The sequence below is a fragment of the Triturus cristatus genome, chromosome 3_2 (genome assembly GCF_964204655.1).
Source record: "Triturus cristatus chromosome 3_2, aTriCri1.1, whole genome shotgun sequence".
NCBI classification, from domain to species: domain Eukaryota; kingdom Metazoa; phylum Chordata; class Amphibia; order Caudata; family Salamandridae; genus Triturus; species Triturus cristatus.
The window spans coordinates 827,953,663-827,969,540 of record NC_140584.1 but is presented as its reverse complement, the minus strand read 5'-3'; positions in this window follow the sequence as shown (position 1 = coordinate 827,969,540).

Genomic DNA, 15,878 nt, shown 5'->3' with positions numbered 1-15,878 from the left:
AGCACAGTTCATTTATGGACATTTACATTTTGTTGTGCACTAGAAAACAAATAACATCTGTATAACCTTCCTCAAGCAGACCCCCACTAGCCAGCATTTGACTTCAGTCTTTACATGCACAGCAAATGTGAAAAGATAAGCACAAGATTTAAAAGCCTGTTTATAGAAAGGGAGCTCCTGGAAGAATACAGTAAACAAGGTTTGGGCAACAGGAAGGACAAGCTGGACAGCTTAAAGCAAATAAAGCCAGCAAACAGAAAATGTGAGTTACAAACCACACACAAGGTAAGCAACGGGCGGAATGCATTCCAACTTTCTGAATGTCCCCAAGATGTCTTTAGCAAACCAGACAGCTGTGTTGTCTGGTAGACTGTGACCTAAAAAGTAGGGCTGACAACGTAAAAGAGGCATTTTCCTACAAGATAAAATTAAATTAAAACAGGAGTGAGTGAGCTAAGTCTTGGGAATACAAGGAACTTACTGAATACAAGGAAACCAAAGAATCAGTGGTGCACTGGGAAAGCACTCTCAGTGCTACACAAAGTGGTGTTTTTGTTGATCCAGTTGCTTTTGTTTATCCAGTTCTAAGTGAGGCCCTGCACCCAGGGGTTGTAAATGGTTGCCTATCATTGATCTCAGTCAAAATAAAAAATAAATACTTTAATTCATTCTTATACAGTGAATAGTCAAGCTCATTTTTGTCATTTCTGAGAAGCAAAAGTATAAGCATAATTTTGAGGCACATGCTTTGGACAAAATTTGTAATTTTTGGTTTATGGTTCAAATTGTACACACTCAAATGTACTAAAAACATTTGCGTAAAAGTGTTGTTTATTGTGGCACAAAAACACTTTTTAAAATAAACAAATAATGATGAATGAGCATGTTGCAGGTTGGGGATGGGGCGGGGTGAAACAAGATGGATGGGGAGAAGCAACACAGTGGGTGGGGCACAATGAACAAGAGGGAGAAAACAGGGGCAAAAGAGAGCCACGTGGAGTGTGGGGGGGGCAAAAGCACACGGGCAAGAGACATCAACAAGACTGCAGGTGGGGGAGAAACACATGGGCAGAGAGAGCGAGGGGGAAGAAAAAAAGCACATGAAGGAGACAGCTTGAAAACACATGCACTCTCATGGAGTGTTCAAAGAAAAATGTAGTTCCCTGAAGGAAAGCAGAGGAAGTATAGAAGCCAGACAATAAAAGAGAAGGGTAAAGAGGCAATGCTCCGCGAGAGAGATAAACATGAGATTGACAAAAAACCATCAGTTCATGCTTCAATAATTTCTTTACAGCATTTTTATAAATGGACTACATTCAATGGAATGAAACTCCAGCAGCATACCCAAGTTTCCCCATCCCGCCAATCTACCTGCACTGTCAAGACAAAATTAAACTGGCTAGATTTGGTGCTACCTTAGCTAGACAACTGGTAGTGTCCAGAAATCCTCTTCCTCTGCTGTCTCATCTTAGTGGTGCTCTCATACCACAGAAGAACTTCACAGCTCTCACAGACTGTGGGCATATCTGTTGGACAGCGTAAGGGTGCACATTCCCATCCCTGCCCTATCATGCACACTCTTTCCCATCCAGAGCACATGCTATAGTCTTTGGAACAGTCCAATATTGGTGGTTTAGCCCATTTCCATGGTGATAGCACTATTTCTTGTGCTTTCAGGAGTAGTAGCATGGTTACGTTTAGGCATACCTGTTAATTTTGCCCAATGTAGGTATGCAATCTACCTCAGAGGTACGAATGTGCTAGGAATTTCAATCCCTTCCAAAAGCCCTCTGTCATTGGACAGTGTGGTAATATGTACACCAATGTCACTTCCTCCCCACATTTTCCATGTCCGACTGTCATGTGTCGAGAGTGTGTAGCCTTGATGAAGTATAGTGCAACCTATAAAGGATTTTCAAATGTGCCCCCAACCCGTTGGCAGTGATCACACCTCTGCGTATATACCTCACTATATCCTCCTAATATTTCAGAGTGGACTCCACCCTTAATTGCCTCTCCCAGCCAGATTCTCACCAATCCAAGCATCTGGAACAGTCTCCCATCAATTAGGTCTCCTAATAATGACAGCATTAGTTATTTAAAGTCCATGAGTTATCTCATTGCCCCCGGCTTGGCAGAAGCGACAATTTGAGAATGCCTCATGGTCCAGGCACAATAGGTGCTGCACATGCCCAATGCCTCATGGTCCAGGCAAGACAGGTGATGAGAATGCCTAATAGCTCATGGTCCGGGCACAACAGATGCTGCACATGCCCAAAGCCTCATGGTACAGGCACGACAGATGCTGCAAATGCCCAATGCCTCACGGTCCGGGCACGACAGGTGATGCAGATGCCCAATGCCTCATGGCCTGGGCACGACAGGTGCTGCACATGCCCAATGCCTCATGGTCCAGGCACGACAGGTGATGCAGATGCCCAATGCCTCATGATCCAGGCTCAATAGGTGCTGCACATGCCCAATGCCTCATGGTCCAGGCACGACAAGTGATGCAGATGCCCAATGCCTCATGGTACAGGCACAACAGATGCTGCGCATGTCCAAAGCCTCAGGGTCCAGGCACGACAGATGCTGCACATGCCCAATGCCTCACGGTCCGGGCACAACAGGTGCTGCACATGCCAAATGCCTCATGGTCCAGTCACAACAGGTACTGCACATGCCCAATGCCTCAAAGTCCGGGCACGACAGGTGCTGCACATGCCCAATGCCTCCTGGTCTGGGCACGACAGGGGCTGCACATTCCTAATGCCTCATGGTCCAGTCACGACAGGTGCTGCACGTGCCCAATGCCTCAAGGTCCGGCCACAAAAGGTGCTGCACATGCCCAATGCCTAATGGTCTGGACATGGCAGGTGCTGCACATACCCAATGCCTCATGATCCAGGCACGACAGGTGCTGCATATGCCGAATGCCTCATGGTCCAGGCACAACAGATTCTGCACATGCCCAATGCCTCATGGCCCAGGCACAACAGGTGCTGCGCATGCCCAATGCCTTACGGTCCAGGCACGACAGGTGCTGCACATACCCAATGCCTCATGGTCTTGGCACGACAGGTGCTGCACATGCCCAATGCCTCACAGTCCGGGCACGAAAGGTGCTGCACATGCCCAATGCCTCATAGTCCAGGCAGGTTAGGTGTTGCACATGCCTAAGGCCTCATGGTCCAGTCACGACAGGATTGCCCACTAGCCCGGCTGGCCAGTCCAGCCGTGACTGAACACCTCTAGCTCTTTGACCAGGCCTGCGAGGAAACTGATGGCTCTTAGACTGAAACCAGGACATCTTCCTCAAAGACTGTAAGCTAGATTGGCTCTGGCCCTAACCCTATTCCCCGGATCGTTTGACAGTTCCCGACTGTGCCCATGGTTTTAAATTTGAAACAAAAAGTAGAAGGGATAAAGGGCATCATTGCCTTAAACCCCTTTAAATCTGCATCATAGCCAAATCACATGCATTTAGTCTGACCTCTGCTGTAGAGGCCACGTACCTCGCCCGCATCATGCTAATGAAAGACGGTCTTATGTATCTGGCCCTCAAGGCTTCCCTTAGGTAGCTCCAGTATAGCCTATCAAACATCTTTTCGGCGTCCAGGGAGAGAAGCAACTATTCCCTCTTGAGCCTTGGATCTATGTATGTATGTGCTGTCCCTGACTCTATGTCTTAAGAGGAATGCAGACTGGGCCGGGTAGATCAGCTGTGGCAGTGACGGATGCAGGGGGTTATTGAAGGTGTAGATAGCTGTACTCTGTGGAGTATGTACTCTGCTTCCATAGGATATTACAGCCTGCCATATTCAGAGACTCTTGCTTACCTGGTAGGGATCTCTGTGCCTTCAGAGGAACCATTGCCACAGCAGCTCTTATTGGCTCAGCATTGTTAGTTTGCTGAGCCATGTTTTATGCAGCCGCCCAGCAAACTTTTTGTCTTTCAAAATCAAACCTCCAAAGCACGAGTTTGTATTAAAAAACAATAATGTTCCTTCCCTATGACATTGCTGCCCGCGATATCGATTCACAAGTTTTTTTGGGCTCTTGTAATGTTGCCCACGTTTGCATTTGCAACGGCATTCATATTTTTGTTTTTCGCTCTTCTCCTGGCCTGTCACGGCATGAGTACCTATGGTCGAGGTCCCTCTATGTTGGCATGCTCATGTTTTGCCTGTTTCTGTGATTTTGCTGAGACATATGCTTCTCCTAATGTTTAATGCAACCGATCCTGTACTTGTACTTAAATACTTTAAAAAGATGTCCATGACACCCTGGGAGTTTTTCGTGGTTTGAGGGTCATTTTTATTTTTTTATGTTCCAAACTGCCAGGCATTCCAAAACAGTTTAAAAAGTACGTCATAACGCCCACCCTAAATAGCGTGGATGGTCTGATGCATTTAGACTGACAGATCGAAGTCTATGGGGACATTAGTGAAGCTTTCTGCCGGAGGACTGATGAAGGGCAATGCCAGCAGATTAATGATGGTTCAGCAGACTCTAAATAGGGTGGGCATCCTGTATCCTGTTAGTTTTGCTGACAGGATACCCCGCCAAAATTTGTGGTGGCGTAACCTGACCACCAAACTCTGATTAAACTCCTTAGTCGATCCATGTACGGAGGCTATGGAGACCACACTCCCCCTTAAATGGCCATTGAGAAGCAGCCATCGATCCTTCTTCGATGTGTACGAATTGGTAGGTGAGAATCTTGCATGTTGGGCAAAAGGGATTCTCATCCCTGCTTTCTTAATCTTAGAGGAGGCAAAATATTGTGCGGTGAATACTATAGACCCCCTTCTTAATGCATATTTACTCCAAAAATGCATTTCTTGGATGAGGCATATATCTCCTTTGAGTAGTTTTAGAGCCCACAACGTCATGAGTCGCTTGAGTGGCACATTCAGTCACTTATATTAAATGATACAATATTTATATATAATGACCAAAGCTGCTAAAGCTTCTGTGGCTCCTACATACCAATGTTGACCCCATGGGAGCTGCCTCTCTACTTCTAAGCATAACTTAGTGCAATCATCTCCATGTCCACCCTTCTGCACCTTCCAACAAGAAACCTCTCCAACCAGAATAGAAATAATGACCAGACTTATTCCCCTCTTCCTGTTCAGAGCTTCTAGCTGTAAAGGCACTGTTTGCCTTCTTTGTCTCTTTTCCCTTCTCATCCTCATCAGAGAGTCTTCACACCTCTCTTTTCCTTCAATGGTGAATAGTCACTGCCTTCAGTAAAGTCCTGAGAAATCTAATGTCTTCCTTTCCCTCACCCTCCATCCCCACCAGACCCCATAAACTGCTCCACCCGATGCAATCCTTAGAGTCTGGAAGCGTTCACCTACTTGGGGCGAGTCCACCCTCTGGATCTGTTCCATAACCACCATTCTCTCCTCAACCACATCCTCCCCAGTGTTTTACCTTCTTGATACCTCTCTCCGGTGCTTCATTTAAGCTTCCTTACAGCAGGTCTTCTGCAGTCACTGAGACCTGCCTCTGCTTCTGACTTGTTCCCCAGGAGACTGAGTATCCCTCTTGATTCCGTCAGTGCTTTAAATTGGTATCTCTGCTGGAACCATGTGAATATGAGCCTGAGGGGATGCCCCTGTCTATAAGTGACCTTGTGCTCCCTGAAGAATTCAGTGACAGGACATCATGCTTTCCTTTTCAGCACAGTTACTGCTGTAAAGTCCTGGAATAGGAGCCATTGATCATCCTTCAAAGCAGAAGTCCCCTCTCTGTTGTGCTGTATCTTTAATGCTTTCCTCCTGCTGGCTGTGATGGACTCTCATAAGGACATCTGGTTGTCTATTTTGTAGCCGGATCAGGGGGCCAGATGTGTGTGTTAGAGTCACTCCATTGGGGATACTTCGGTGGACTCAAGAAGAGACCCAAACAGTAGGGTAGGCTGCCAACAATCCCCTCTAGCAGCTGTGCCTGGGGTGATGCGGTGTGAAGCCTGAGCCTTAGATCTCTTTTAGTGTAAGATGTAAATGTGTCCCCACTAGTCACTGCAGTCTCCACTCATCCCAGCTCTGGCAACTCATATGTCCCCACTCTTCTTGGCTCCATGCCCTATATAGGCTACTTCTCCTGCCTCCTTTTGCTCCCATTATCTCCTCCTGTCACCAGAGGGATGATCACCTCTTGCAACTAGGCCTCTTGCAGCCCTCCGTAGAATTTCCACTTGTGCTGGTGCCCGCGCAAGCTTTCCTTACGTGGGCAGTCGGGACTCCTTTCCAGTGTCTTAAATCTGTGCGAGCAAGAGCTTACTCGCCTTTGATGTTGGCACTCGCCAAGGAACCACTCTTTTTGCAGTTTGGCTGTCCGGTATCTTCATCTAGTTCATTGCTTGGAAGGGTGCAGTTTCATTGGTGCTGCACCTCTGCCTACCTTTATCACCTTTCAAGGCACCTGGGTCCCACTTGGTTGCCATGGGTGATATCCTTCCTCTTTGCCTCCAGAGCCGTCATTGCCTCCCCTCCATCCGCCAAGTGCAGCCACCATTTTGAATATCTGTGCTTTGCGGCATGCTAATTCCACTGAATGCACCTCTGTGGTTACACACGTCTTTCCTCTACTCTGGCTGTTGGTTTTCTTTTGGTGGCAGCCTTGCCATGGGTTCAGAGAGGGGGCATTGTTGGGAATGGCCACAAATAGGTTAGAGGCCGAGAGGGGAGAGAGAAGAGTGAAGTTCTACCAATCTGCCATCTTGGCCACTTCCACCAAGATTTTGTTTGAAAGGATCAATGATATAACTGAAATAGTAGTGGATCAATGCATAACAAAGTGGCGAGGTGGATAATCTTTGAAAGTGCACCTACAAGACTATAAACTAACTTTCAAAAGGTTTCCGTAGACACAAGATTTCACAAAATAGGCAGAAAATGGCACCTAAAAATAGAGAATTCGAGTTATCTCGTTTTGTGTGTGAGAAGGTAATGAAATCTTGCTCTTCATTTTTCTCAGTTTTGTGCTTTTAATCTGAAAAGCAAAACAAACATGAGGATGAAATAGGCCTGGATGAGCAACTCATATGCGATGTAAGCAAATTGATATTCTGTGATATATATACTGTAAAATAAATATCTGGATGTGCTTTTGTTTGAAGAACATATTTTTCACTAATCACAGGAAAAAGTTTATAAAAGACAAAAAAGAAAGTGGGTTGAAACTCTGACACGGGGCAACTTCAGAAATCTTGACTTGTCCAGTTATCAGATGTGAATCGTTCATGGGAACAGGGAACAACGAGGAGGGAGATCTGTGGAAATTTAATTTTCCATTAAATTAGACTGGGATGGATAAAACTTTAGGTGGGAGAAAGCTAAAGAGGCATAATATTTCCTTACAAATTCAGGAATTCTCTATGTAAATCAATAGTGTTAGCATGTTTATAAAGCATTCTGCTGCTTCATTGCAAACACAAGGTTAAATGTCCCTGAATGCATTGAAAATACAGGTCAGAGATATCACAATTGCATCACTTTTTTGCCTGAAATAAAGTATCACTCAGAGTGTCATACATGAGGCACGCAAACATCACACAAAAGCACACTACAACATTCCTCTCAACCCACACTCCAGAGAAGTAAAACACTTCCCGTAGACTTGAATGGAATCACCCAACAAAATAAATTCTCAACTCGAATGATTTTAATGGGCTCTTTCCCCAAAACCACTTGAACGTCCTCTCCTCGAACATTCATACAGGTGAGAAGTATGCTACAAACATAGAAACCTGGGCATTTAAGCTTTGACCACTTTAAAAGAAAGCTGGTGGGTTGCGTGGTGACTTAAGACAGACTTAAGACAGACTTAAGACAAAATCCTAACTTAAGTCTGTCTTAAGTCTGTCTTAAGTCTGTCTTAAGTTTGTCTTAAGACAAATTTAAGACAAAATCCTAACTTCTGTGAATACCAAAAGTAGTAAATTTAGGATTTTGTCTTAAGTTAGTTCTGTGAATCAGGCCCTAGGCCTCACTTCCTAATCGGATCAACCTGAATCTAGGAAGCTGGCATTTTATGCAGTGTACCAAAATAAGGTAAACTTTCTAGAAAGTTCAGAGGACCGTTATTGGCTTACAGGACTTAAATTAAAAATCCCACATGCTCTCTTTAGTGGTAGTCTCGACGAGCAGTTTCCTCTTTTCAGAGGGTAGTGTTAATGCAGCTCTTGAATAAGCAAAGTCAGTAAATTAGGCACACACTCAAGAAGAAACTTGAGACCAATTGTAGAAAAATAGTGGGTATATTTATATTTATTTTAACACCTAGAACTTTGTTATTGAGTAAGTACTTTGCAGTTTATCAATTTTTGCGGGCAAGTAAACATATCACAATTATGTGATTTATGCGGTAATGCTTTCCTATGGAGAAAGAAACATATACTGCATACATGCATTCGGTAATTAATCTTGGGCTCCCCTTTAGGACATAAGCTGCTATGGGGTCGAGTTTACCTGCCCTGGAGTTTCTGAGTGCCATAGGTACTAAATGGGTTAGTAGGCTTGTGTGCTACACCGTAGGAAACAAGGGGGTCACCTGGAAACAGGCTGCAGAGAGGAACAAGACAAGGAGCTCCAAATGGGGGACTCAGTTTGTGAAAGTCCTGTGAGCAGGGAAGCACCGTCGGTTGTCATGGACCTGGGACAGGGAGCTTGGGTGCAGAAGGTTTTGATCGGTTTGTGCCTGTGTGTCAAACGCACCCAGGGTTCTCAGTTAGACCTGCACAGGGGGACAAAAAAGGACAGCTAGGCCACTCTAGCTGCTCGGCTCTGCGATGCTGATATCCCTCGTTGACTGCTCGGTATTTGCGGTGTTGGAGTCCGGATTGGACTCAAACAAGCTTTGGTTGCTGCAAAGAGACAAGTACCCCAGGGATTGGTGAGGGCTGCTCCAGCTGGACCTGGCATCTTCTCAACTGCTGGGGAGATGGATCTGCACAGGATGACAAAACTGGACTTATCCAAGCTTTGGTTGCTGCAATGGGTCCGGTACTCAGGGATTTGGTGCAGGGCGGCTCAGGTTGGTCCTGGTGTCTTCTCATTTGGTGGGGAGATGGATTTGACCTCTTGGAGCACAATGACCTCTTCCTGGGTGACTGCCGTGTTGGTGGACCGAGTGGTTAACAGCACGGTGAACCGGACGCTGCGGTCGGGACCTGTAGGTTGCAGGGAAGAGGCTCTTCCACTTAAATGGAGATGCTGATGGCTTGGCGAAATGCTGGAGGTCCTCCAAGGCTTTTGGAGGATGCACGGCTGCAGGATGAGTTGGATTGTCGGGTTTGTCAGGACAGTAGCAGGCAGGCAGGGTTTGGCGCCAAAGTACACCATTAGTCCGCAGTTCTTGTTTCTTCGACTCTTCTTGGTCCTTCTTCTTTTTTTGTAAGGTGAATCTGAGTTCCTGATGTCAGGGAGTCACCTAAATACTCAATTTAGGAGTGTTAAGGGGAGTGTGAAGGGTAGGAGCCAATGGGCTACTTCCCGTCGGGGTCACTACACCCCCTATATGACCACTTTGTGTGGGGGGTGGGCATAACCCTTTCCCAGAGTTCCTAATTCCACCAAAAACAAGATGATGGAATCCTTCTTATGTGGAGCACATCAGGCAGTTCACCATTAGGGTCTGACTGGCCTGGTAGTGCACCATGCCTCCTTGATAGCTATCTTCCCGTCTGTCCTAGTGTCAAATGGGCCTCATGGCAGGGGTGGCATCTCCCAGGTCTGGGGGAAACTGGGATCGCATATCAAAGGCAGCAAAGGCTTTGAAGCCTCTGGCCGTGGTATGCAGATTCACTAGCCATCCTGCTGGAGGAGGTGATAACACATCCTGCCAATGCAGGCATTGTTCCTGACCACCTAAGAGCATGAGCTCTCACCTGCAGGGGGTCACAAATGTTTCTGTGCTGACAGGCTGGACAGATCGAGTCAGCCAGCACACTAGAAGATTAGTAAGGTTTATTGGGGTGCCCCTAAGGTACCCTCTTGGTGTATGTCATAATAAACCTAATACTGGCATGAGTACAGATCTATTAAGACATGGTGTTTGATGCTAAACTATTTACAGTGAGGTTATCATGTAGCTGGGGAACTCGTAATGACCAGTGCCAAGTACATATACTTAAGATGGCTTCCCTGTTCACTTGTACCATGTAGTAATTGAACTAGACAGCAATGGGGCATATCTGCTCATGCAGACATGCGCTCACATGTAATACAATGCACCCTGCCTTAGGGCTACCAGGCCTGCTGTAGGGGTGAATTGCATATATTACATGCAATTACTTTGGCATGGCACACAGTGAGTGTGCCATGTCGTGTTTTTACTTATGGTATGCACCGTAGCACGCAGTCTGCAATGGCAGCCTGTATGCAATTTGTGTGCAGGTCCCTTAGGGTAGCATAAGACATGCTACAGCCCTTATGTACCCTCTTTAGTACCCATTCCCTTGGTTCCAGAGGTACCATTTAGGGACTTACAGGGGTGCTAAATGTCCATGCCTATTAAGCTACAATTAGACTTTACTTGTCTTAGGGGAAAGAGCACTAGTACTCTCGTTAGCAGGCCTCAGTGCACTGTCAGAGTCAAACACCTGCATCTAGTAGTTCTAAAGGGGTAAAGAAGACGGGGGGGACAACAAAATTCCAGTTTCCTACACTGGACATTTATTGTTATGTTATGCTTCTGCAACTGTTTTATGTAAGTTAAACTTTCATTAACGTCTGCAAATCTCAAACATTCCAATAGTTAGTGCTCATTTAACTGTCAATATAATATTGATGTGCTTGAAAATACACTTACTTATTTCATAAGGGCTTTCCTAGTTGTTTGTGAACTCTTGACAACAGCCACTTCATGCCTCCACTGATCCTCTTTCTATCTAGGGGGTTGGGATTTCCGAGACGGCCTTTACTTCTTATCACTCTTTCCTTTTTAACCTTCTTTCTCTATATATTTCTGTCGTCTTTTGGGAGGAGCTTTGTTGTATCCTGGATCAGAGCATGGTAAAGCATTCTGTATACACCTAAAGAAATGCCTTTCTAAATCTTCTAAATCTTCTGGCACAAGAGGAAAATCAGTCACAGAGGTAGCAATAATTACTGCTCAACTATTTATTCTATTATTTCACATATCAATATTATTTTCCTCAATGACTCCCTGAAAGTTCTGTCTTTGAATACTAAGGTCCTCAACCGTGTGATCAAAAGGAAGAAAATCGCAGATTACTGCTATAAACTCAAAGGATACATCAATTCCCTCCAAGAAGCAAGAATTTAATTCATGTAGGCCTGGATTATGCAGAGCTCGTGGAGCAAGAATACACCTGTCCCCCCGCAAACAAGATGAAAAATGGTGTCCAAGTGCTTATATCAAAGAAAGCAGGGGTCTTGGTCACTGATTCCTTCCATGACAACAAATAAAGATGGCTATTTTATAAACTTACTGAAGATGGTTTTGATTTTTGCGCAGTTAACATTAATGCCCCAATGGGCGAATACTCTCAGTCCTGAATATGTCTAAACAAGAAAATCTTTGAATTACCAAATGATGCCCAAATGCTAGTGGGAGGCGACTTTAATCTCCCTTGGGACATAACCTTGAACAGAATCTTATCTTGGAATTATGGACTGAAGAGGTCGCATACATAAATGAGCCAAAATGAAGAGCCTTATGACATTTGGCGCCATTATAACCTGAAAGGTATCAAATTTACCCTCGACTCTCATCCCCTTAACACACTAATAAAAATAGATTACTTGCTAACTAACAACCCACTAGGACCCATGGCATCTAACCCTAAATTCAAACCCCTTCTTGTCTTCAATAATGCTTGAATAGCCCTTCATTTAGACATCACCAAACCCTATGTTGAAGATAGAACTTGGGGGGGGGGGGGGGCACTAGAGCAGAGTTCTTCAAACTGTGGGGCGCGCCCCCCTGGGGGGGCACGAAACCATCCTAGGGGGGGCACGCACTCCACTCTAATTTACCTTTGTTCCCTTCTCAGGTCTTCTTAGAGAACTCCGGTATGGTTGGAGGGAGGAGGGAGGGGAAATCGACGGGGAACGAAGTGCCCATGCTTTTATAATGTTCACCATCCCAGGAGGGGGTTAATTCATTCAGCTTCAGCTGCAGTGAGGAGGCAGGAAGTCTCCTCTGCTAAAACCGAAGGAACAGACAATATTATAGTAGAGGAGACTCCTAGCCTCGCACTGCAGCTGAAATGCCTGTCTGTTCCTTTGCTTTCAGTTTAAGCAGAGGAGACGTTCTGCCTCTCACTGAAGCTGAAGCATTTCAGCTCTATAAATTAACCCCCTCCTGGGAGGGTTAGCGCTTCCCAGAAAGGAGACAAAGTATCTTTTAAAACTACACAGGCAGGTGCGCAAAATGCCAGCCAGCCATGTGTTCTTACAGACTGCAAATTGCTGTCTGTAAATAAAGAAGCATGTTCCCTTTTATTATCAGCCATAGATTATTCAGGCAGCCCTAGAACACAAGTAAAAGAGTAAAAGCTATTTCTATGTATATTTGCTGTTCAAAGTATACATGGACAAGTACTGACAAAACAGCTTTAGGTGACTGCTTATTTTTGTACCGCCTGGGACATCAAAATAATGAGCTGCCAACCCTAATCACAAGACCTGGAGTTTGTTGCAGGATCACCACATTATTTATTTCCTCCACCCTGATCCCTGGTTACTGCCATATTAGCAATAGTTTAACACTTTTGAAACCCTACGCTGCCGTCAATAACATTCTGAGTTACTTCAAGTGTCTGGGAATGCACCTTGCATTCAGACAACTCGCTTCTCATTCTCGCCCTTCACTTTCACGCTCACCCTGCACTCACACTGATCCCCATGCACTCACACCATTCACCCACTTACCCTGCACTCAGTGATCACTCTGCACTCACAATGCACTTGCACTGTTTACCCTGTACCTCACCCTGCAATCACACAAGCACACTACTCAACCTGCGCTCAAGTGACAATTCACTCACCTGTCCCCCTCACTGCTCAATCTGCAATCTCACTCAAATAAGCCCACCACTAACCATACATTCATTCGTCCCACTCTGCACTTATATCTGCACCCAAATTCATATGGTCACCTCGCTCACCCTGCAGTCACTCCTCTTACCCTACTCGCAAACTGTCACATGGCTCACCGTGCACTCACATGAGCACTCCTGCCACCCACACAGCACAGAGGGTTAATGTGCCTGCTCCATAGAATGTGTACCATGCAGATCACAGAACTGAGTGTGAGTAAACAATGAGTAGCGCTATAACAAAATGAAGAGAGATGAGGTGCATTGTTGGTGAGTGGTAGTGAGGGAATTCATGGAGAAGGAGGAAATGTGGGAGGGGCACCAAAAAAGACTTGCACTGTGTGCAACAAGTGCTTGGGCCAGCCTTGGCTGGGAGTTTTTTCCCCCACCCGAAGATTGGGTCTAGTTGCGCCCCCTGTACACAAGTATGGGCATGTCGTCTTAAATTACAAAAGGACACATTTATATGCACTGCAATCCAGCCTTCTAGGGGTCCCCTTGATAGAGACAGCTCTGTTTTTGCCCTAATGGCCTGGAATAATTCCTAAACAGATTCTTGTAAATACCGTTTTGTTTCATTTCTTTTTAATGTGATTGATGTAAGGAGTCTATTACTATTTGCAGAGAAATGTGTGTGTTTCAAGCAACAACCATAAAAAAGTTTATTTTAGATCCAAGAGGGGTCCTCACATATGAGACATTGGAGGATATCACAGATATTATTTGCTGTAAAATTAGTGGGCTGCTGCTTTGTTACAACAGTGAAAACACACATCACTATCTATGAATATTAGATGTAAACGCTTTTAGAATTTCAACCATAGTGCCTGTGCACCGTTACTAGCCTGGCTAATGAGGGTATGGCAGAGCTGAAAGTAAATCATTTAGACTCAAAGCTGTACTGAACAGGGCCCCCAAAATAGTTTTGGCCCAGGGAACCCAAAATCCTTAACATGTCCCTGCCACCACAAAGTCTGGCAGACAACATTGCTCTGAAGTAAAATAGACAACATCACTCATTTATTATTAGTTCTATTTTTTTTAAACATAAGCCAGACGTGTCCTTAACCCCAACTGCTTCAGGCAAGCAACTTATCGTACCGCTAAGGAATTCTCAATTAGGTGTTCGTTCAACGCCCTCTCTGTGGACTTTCAACTTTGTCTTCGGGTCCATAACAGGTTGGTGGGCAATTATCCCATTATAATGCTACCTAAAACAGTTGTTAATGATTTCTAGAGAAGATTTGTTTCTCGTGTACCAGCTCTGAGCTAGGGAGTGCTCGAAAAATCTGACAACACTGTCTCCCTTACAGTCACTGTCTTGGCTGAAAATGTCTGCAGAATATTCAGCTTTGAGAGAAACTGCTATCAAAACTCTCTTGCTTTTCAGCTTGTCCTATTTATGGGAGATTGGGTTCTTAGCACTTGCGGTATTAAAGACTAGGGGGCAGAATTACAAGCGCCCTGCGCCACCAGTACGTCCCTTTTCGTGACGTACTGGTGGCGCAGGGGGCTCCTCCATATTTACAAGGACGGGAAAAGCCACCCTGCGTGACTTTTCCTCTCCTTGTAAATATGGCCCCTTCACACGCAGCACTTTGTGTTGAAGGGTTGTTCCATGGGTATTGCTGTGGGTGTTCCCACGCAACACCCATGGAACAAGTTACATCTCCAGATTTACGAGGAATCGTAAATCTGGAAATGCGTCTGAATGCTACGCCACCCTAGAGGTGGCTTAGCAAGGCGCAGTGACTAGAGGGTGCACAAGCAAGATGGCCACACTTGCCTGAGGCTTTTGTGGCTCAGGACCGATCATCAACAATATCCTGCCCTAATGCCTGTAAATTAGCCAACAATGCATGGGGAGCAGGAACGGAACACTTTCTGCCACCCAGAAGAGCGGAGAAAAAACAGCCCCAGAAGTCGGGAGGCGACGAGCCGCGGTCCGCGGCCAGCGGAGTTCGCGGCACATTAAAAATGGCAGACGCAATACGGAGGCAGCTGCACCCATAATCACAACAGGAACGGCAGTGGAGCCCAGATAACAACTTCTGCTGCTGCCACTGAGATGCGAGGAGGGCGCCGCGAGTGAGCGGAAGAAATTGCGGCAAGAATTGGCCCAGTGGGTGAGAACTGCACAAAGCTTCAGCGCTACTGTCTGAACACACCAGCACCCATGAGTGCAACTGCTAGACAGCACGTAATGGATGCGGTGTCCAGCCCATGAGGAAACGAAACACTTGCTGCCGAGCAGAAGCAGCAGCCCCAGAACTCGGGAGGCGACAAGACGTGATTTGCGGCCGGCGAAGCTCGTGGTGCACTCAAGATGGCAGCCGCAATGCGGAGACCGCTACACCAATAATCGTAGAAGGAATCGTAGAAGGAATTGCAGCGGCGCCCCGCTAACAACCTCTACAGCTGCCGCTGAGATGCGGGGAGGGCGCCGCGAGTGAGCGGAGGAACTTGCAGCAAGAAGCGGAAAAGTGAATGCAGGCTGCGCGGAGCTACAGTGCTGCTGCCTGAACACAACAACAACCGTGAGTACAATTGCTGGACAGCTCGTAAGGGATGCAGCGGCTGGCCCATGACACTCCCGTCTTTCCTGTGAACTGAGGCTAAAAGACCGAGGAGGCAGACCACATGAACATAGCTTCACCCCAAGGCAAACAGCAGTTCGATCGCTGAGGGCCCGCAAAGACGCTTATCACATCAGCGAGGAGAGGGCGGCGACGAGACTATGCCAGAGGCCCACTAATCCTGCAGGAGCAGGCAAACCTCCACAGGCTGGGTGAGGATCCCA